Here is a 6762-nt window from a genome sequence, read left to right as displayed (position 1 = left end):
TCCTTCCTTCCTTCCTTCCTTCCTTCCTTCCTTCCTTCCTTCCTTCCCTCCCTCCCTCCCTCCTTCCCTCCTTCCCCTCCCTCCCTCCCTTTCTCTCTCTCTCTCTCTCTCTCTCTATCTTTCTTTTAGAAATAGCCCAGTGGAGACACGCACACCTAGAGATGAGCAGAGATGTAAGGGCTGTAGGCACACAACACGGTCAGCAAACACCTTCTGAGGGGTCTGTGTGCAGGTGGTATGCCTGCGCTGAGGGCCATCCATACCAAGAGGTGGAGGTGAGGTGCTTGCAATCTACTAAGAGGATGGGGTGTGTGGGAAAGGGGGCAGACTCTGGATCTCCCAGGGTGCCACATACCCTGGGGAGCACTGAAGTGCTCTCTCCCCACTGGGAACAGTGCTGTGGGGACAACAAGTCAGCCTGTGTCTGGAGCCAATCAGGCTCTGGGGAAGAGGTGGTCAAGGCGACTTTACGAAATTACGTTAAGTGTCTTGGGGGATGCAAAAGAGGGGCTGCTGGGTATGGGGTAAGTCTCTGAGGAGGTGGGACTCGCCACCTAAAACAAGACAAATCAGCACAGGGAGGAGGAGGAGGAAAGGACAGCTAGGTAGAGAATGGGGGGAGAAAAGTTCTCAGGCAGGAACTCCCACACGTGCTCCGGCATCAATGTGGGGAGACACGGAATAATAAAATAACGTACTCAGCCGTAAAAAGGAACAAAGTACTGATGCGTGTCACAACTTGGTTGAACCTCGGACACGTTATGCCTAGTGAAAGAAGCCAGACACAAAAGCTCACATGCTGTATGATTCCTTTTATGTATCTAGAGTAGGGAAATTTATAAAGACAGAAAGTAGGTCAGTGGTGAACGGGGCACAGTGGGAGGGACGGTGGGGAGTGATGATTTGCTGGGTACGGGGTGTTCTTCTGGGGCGTTGAGAATGTCTCGAAACTAGAGAGGTGACAGCTATCTCACCCTATAAACAACTAAACACCCCCGAATCGCACATTTAAAAATGCTTACTTGTTTGAAGTGACATGAATTTCGCCAACATAAAAGCTGATGACGATACGGCTACTATGGAAGGAATACTTGGTATATGCCAATAACAGTTTTACACAGTTGATCCTGCTGAGTCTTCCGCACTGATGCCAGAGCCCTGAGACCTCCCCTCGACCCCCAGAGCTCTCCTGCTCCCCACTCACCGGCCTGGGTCCCTAGTGACCTCCCTCCAGCCCACTGCTTTAAATACCGCCATGTGTTGTCCCCAGCCTGATTTCTACGCTGACTTCCAGAATCATAAATTCAACCGCCCATCTCACTTCTCTGCTTAGGACATCTACAGGCATCTCGGACCTGGGACGTCCCACACCAAACTCTTGATTCTTCTTTTCTCCACCAGCTCTCCCACCTCTGTTACCCATGTCAGGAAAGAGCAGCTCGTTCTCTCCATCTCTCCAATTGCTCAGACCAGAAATGATGGAGTGGTTCTTTCTCCCTCAAGCTTTACCAAAGTACAGTGGAATTCAATAGACTCATCGATCTTTGGTAACTGCGTGCGGTCATGCAACCATCACCAACAAGGTACAGAACGGTTCCACCACCCTAACGTTTCCTTGTGGCCCTTCTGCAGGTGATCTACCTTCCTGAACCCCAGTTCCAGGCAATTGCTGTTATCTTTCTGTCACACTATCGTTCAGCCTTTTCTAGGATTGCACATAAACAGAAACACAATCACAGAACACGGAGTTTTCTAGGTTTGACTTCCTGTATTTAGCACAGTGTTTCTGAAATTTACCCAGGTGGTTATATACATTAATATTGCATTCCTTTTTATTGTTGGGTGGTATTCCAAAGAATGGATATACCACCATTTGAGTGGAATCAAGAGCTCTTGTTTTGCCTAAATTCGGCCTGGGCTGAATCCAAGCTGCAGATCTGGCTACCACTGAAACACAAATGGTATTTAAGAGCATGAGCTCGTGGAAAGGAGAGGTTGATGGAGAAGACGACCAAGGCAGAATGCTGGGCCCCATGATGTGTTGCTGTTGAACAAAGGAGAGAGAAGCCAGAAAAGGGGTCTCCCCTGTCTAATAGCAGAAAGCTACCATTTGGTACCGCGTCAAGGAGAGCCAATGGGGCAGCTAAAGGTAGGGATTCTAGACTGTCAACGTATCAGCTCTTTCTCACTCTAAAATTTGCAGTTAAGCAGCCTGGACTCCAAAGCCCATACTCACCACCCTTCAGCACTGCTGCTACCACCTTTCATTCACAAGATGCTCTATCTATGGTGAGATTCCTAGCTGGCTTCCTTAGCTCCATTGGTGAAAAACCAAGGTCTCCGTACTTCTTTCACCAACTTCAGATTCAAGTGCCTGGTTGTGATGCACACCCTTCCAGGAGAGAAATCCATGGCCAGTCTTTCTCCCTGAAACAATCTGTTGGCCACAGCAGCCCACAGCTGCAGGAAAGCTAAGCCCCAAACCACATTCCTGTCTGTCAACGACCTGAGGCCAAGTGCTCATGCAAGAAAACTGTGCATCTCATGTTTAGAAAAACCCCTCTGGGTCTAAGGAAACTCCTGCATTGAGGATGAAGCTTTTTGTACTCTTAAAAAAAAAACCACCCATAAGACCCCATTGCAGTATCATGGCCCAGGGTATCTAAGCTGCCAGGGCCTGCAAGTATTTTGGACCAAGCTTGTCATCTGAATGATAAGGAAATGGAAGCAGAGAGAAGGTCTGCGACCAGGTGCAGGCTTTCTGTCCTTCCTAAGTTTGGTCTCTGCCTACATGTAACATGAATTAAGCATCTACTATTTTCAGGACACTAGACTAAAAAAAAAAAGGGAGTACACACTTCGGCAGGTGCTGCGATGCTCCTGGACTTTTAGGCTTTTATAGTCTCTTTTGTGAAAGTGACTACAGATATTCCAAGATAAACAACAGCGGTACCACATCTGACAGTGTCTAATGAACAATCACCGAAGGTTGGCTAGGAAAGCTCTGGGGGTGTCTTGAACTGAGCCCTGGAGAGAATTAATGAACATTGTTTAGTCCTGTTGGGCACTGTGCTGGAGGCCACTTCATCCTGTGACCAAACCTGCAAGGTCAGTATTATTATTCCCATTTACAGGTAAGAAACCTGAGGCTCAGAGATAAATGCAACCAGTCCAGTTTCCCCCAGGCTAATGATGGAGATGGGATCCAAGGGTGACCCCAAAGGCTAGGTGGTGTTTTTCTGGGATGAAGATAAAAGGGGAAGGAGAGGAGATTAAAAGAAGCTTTCTATACTGGAGAAGTGTTAGAGATGGCACACAAGAGTGATGAGATTCTCAGAGCTTATGCATGGATGATTTATGAATTTTGCACAAGCCACCTGTCTCTTGGGGTATTTCACTGCAGACTCACAACTCAATCAACAGGTAGCCAAGCACAGGAAAAGAGCTGAGTCGCATTATCCACAGAACGTACAAGTACTGGGCACTGGGTCTGACACTGGGTGACAAGCCCATAGACAAGACAGGGTCCTCTCCCTCAGAAAGGCCACAGGTTCATCAAGGAGACAAAGCGTCAAATACGTGGCCTGAAACGTGTTATAACAGAGGCGTGCCAAACAGCAGACTTCAAAAGGACATTAGAACAGTTTATCAAACGAGGTCCTAATACAGTTAAAAATACTACACTTGGGGGCGCCTGGGTGGCTCAGTTGGTTAAGCGACTGCCTTCGGCTCAGGTCATGATCCTGGAGTCCCGGGATCGAGTCCCGCATCGGGCTCCCTGCTGAGCAGGGAGTCTGCTTCTCCCTCTGACCCTCCCCCTTCTCATGTACTCTCTCTATCTCATTCTCTCTCTCAAATAAATAAATAAAATATTAAAAAAAAATACTACACTTGGAACAACCTTAGTAATCAGCTTGTCTAACCTTTTCAGGGCACCACTGACGAAACTGAGTTACAGCAAGAGGAAATGATACTCCCAAGATTACCCAGCTGCGTAGAGACCAGAACCCTTGCTTCTTAACAAAATGGTGCTTCTCAGCTGCTCAGGATCAATGCGGGAAGGAAGGCTGCTAAAATCAACAGCTGGACTGGGGTGCGGGGATGGACCCTGGCTTCCTTCAGGTCCTTCCACACATTCTTCTCACACAACACCTGCAGAAGCTGAAGAGCAGACATGCCACATAAACCACTGGGGTTCTGTTAGCTGAGTCATTCTCTCTAAGGCTGTTCATTGCTGTCCCCCTCGGAGAGAGTCCTCTCTTAGCAAGCCAAGGGCAACACACCTATAATAGTCAGCTAATGGTCTTCTCGTGGCATGGTATTATATCACCAAAAACAAAGCACAAGACCTTGCTTTTTTAATTTTGTTTTAAGATTTTTTATTTATTTATTTGACAGAGAGAGACACAACGAGAGAGGGAACACAAGCAGGGGGAGTGGGAGAGGGAGAAGCAGGCTCCCCGCTGAGCAGGGAGCCCGATGCGGGGCTCGATCCCAGGACCCTGGGATCATGACCTGAGCCGAAGGCAGATGCTTAATGACTGAGCCACCCAGGCGCCCCAAGGCCTTGCTCTTTAATAGTTTTGATATCCTTTCTGATTGAGACTAACTGGAGGCTTCCAAGTTCAAGATAGAAAATAATTTTGTTTGGTAAAGTCACAGAAATGAATGGGCCGTGGTGGGAGAGAGCCAAAGAGGGGACGCATGTGTGTGTAGATAAGCAAATAATTCTAACAAGGAGCCAGCATTCTAATCTAGATTCGCTCACCCATCCATTTACCCACCCACCCACCCACCCACCCAACCACTCATCTACTCATTCATTCATCCAACATTCATTTATTAAGTGCCGATTACGTGCCAGGAACTGTTCTGGGCTCCAAGTCGTAAACAACCACCACCAAGCCAAAAACCTTAAGGCCCTCTCCCAGTGGCACATTCATTCCAGTGGAGGAGCCAGGCCACAGATAGATCCAAGGGAAAGTGCCAAGTGGTGCTGACCCTCCATGACAGTAAGGTAGATGAGGGGATCGAGAGGGATGGAAGGAGGGACTGGAGCCTACCAGACTAGATGGGGGGGGAGGGGGAGGTGACATTTGAGGAGAAAGGAACTTTCCCTCTGCTCACAGGAATGCCAGGGCAAGAAGAAAGAGTGGCAGATGAACAGGGAAGCCTATAGTGCAGAGGCCTCCAGGGAAGGAATGGTGGCAGCCCTGGCGTGTCTGTCTCGGGTGAGCTGGCTGCATAAAAAAGCTTTTGTTGAGGTTCAATCCGGAAAAGGTCACCGATTTAGTAGCAAGTGGCAGGCAAAAAAAAAAATCTGTGTGGGATGACATGTGTTCCTTATTTAGGGCTGAAGGCTGCTTGAGAATGAATAGGTCAGAAGGCATCGGGCTGTGTGGTGTATGTCAGATAACATTTCAGAGCCATCAAAGGAGGGAAACAAGGCCCATCTCGGGAAGAGAAGGACAACGGCATAAAAATGACATAGTCCCGAAGCCCAGAAGTTCAGAAGTGTAGGTGGACCGCCTTGAGGATGGCTACAGCTTTTCCATCCTCTTTTCTTAGTCAAAATGAGGACCTTTTCAATTCATTTGGCCTGTAACTTACAAAATGCTCCTTTCTTTTGCTGTCAGAAATGAAGCCTGCACGAGCTGCTGCTGAGGTACTGCCAAAGGCCCGGGAGAGTGGACTCACAGTGAGGGGTGACGGGCTGAAGGCCAGAGGGGGGATCACAGAATGCCACACAACTGAGCCACACTGGCTGGCTCTGTGCTGAACGCCCGTGTCTGGCCTCCCAACTCTCCCGGAAGGACACTGAAGAGCTTTACACAACTTCCCATTGCATTTACTGCAAGGACGTTACTGAGGACAGTGTCCACCAGGCCAGTCTTCCCCTTGGAAAGTCCCCGGTGAGAAATTCCTGTCAAACTAAACAATAGGATTAACTTGAGTCCACTGAAAATAAACAGTATATATTCTTTTGGAGCAGGAGTCCTCTGAAAAGACTTATTTTTTAATTATTTTTTTTATGATTTATTTCCTTATTTGAGAGAGAGAGAGAGTACAAGCTGGGGAAGGAGCAGAGGGAGAGAGAACAGGCTCCCCACTAAGTGTGGAGCCCAACGCGGGGCTCAATCCCAGGACCCCACGATCATGACCTGAGCTGAAATCAAGAGTCGGACACTTAACCGACTGAGCCACCCAGGCACTGCCTGACTGAGTAGACGTTTTTACTTTGGCTGCCAGGAAGCTTGGAGCTCACGATGAACCTTGTCCACAATGTATTGTATCTTTTCTTATAAGTTGCCTAAAGCTCTTTGTAGGATGCAGTTGGTTATAAATGAGTAATAAATAAAACATAATATCTGTGCACACACAGAGGCCTGTTTGGTTTCTGTTTGTTTAAACTCCTTACACGGTTTCTCACTCACATGGTTATACGTGAGTTTTTGGAAACTGTTTCCCATTTTCCACTTTCTAGTGGTGTGGCAAGGACAGGCTGACTTCGTTGTCACCATGTAAAGGTTTGGAATTCTCTTAGAGGCAAGACTTTGAGATGCGGTCCTTTGCTGACTTGCTAACTTGGACAACGATGTATGTTCAGTCGGTTCTCCCAGAGAGCACCCCAAATTACCCCAGCACCAGAGGTTAGAGTTCATAAAGCTGCAACCAATGTGCAGGGTCAAGTATACTCAAGGACAAAAGAGTTCACCCATTTCACCGAGAGGCCGGGTCCTTCACATTGACCTTGATCTGCAG

General features: G+C 48.0%; 1 protein-coding gene across 8 annotated transcripts in view; it reads right to left on the bottom strand.

Annotated features, from left to right (window-relative positions):
- Positions 1-6762, bottom strand: part of LARGE1 (LARGE xylosyl- and glucuronyltransferase 1) — a 548382-nt gene that overhangs the window by 140431 nt on the left and 401189 nt on the right. The gene's annotated exons all lie outside the window — the stretch shown is intronic.

Source organism: Callorhinus ursinus, unplaced genomic scaffold (genome assembly GCF_003265705.2).
Source record: "Callorhinus ursinus isolate GAN/ISIS: 27379988/994484 unplaced genomic scaffold, GSC_fseal_2.0 scaffold14, whole genome shotgun sequence".
In the NCBI taxonomy this organism is placed as follows: domain Eukaryota; kingdom Metazoa; phylum Chordata; class Mammalia; order Carnivora; family Otariidae; genus Callorhinus; species Callorhinus ursinus.
The sequence above is the reverse complement of the archived record's forward strand: the minus strand, read 5'-3'. Positions and strand labels throughout refer to the sequence as shown.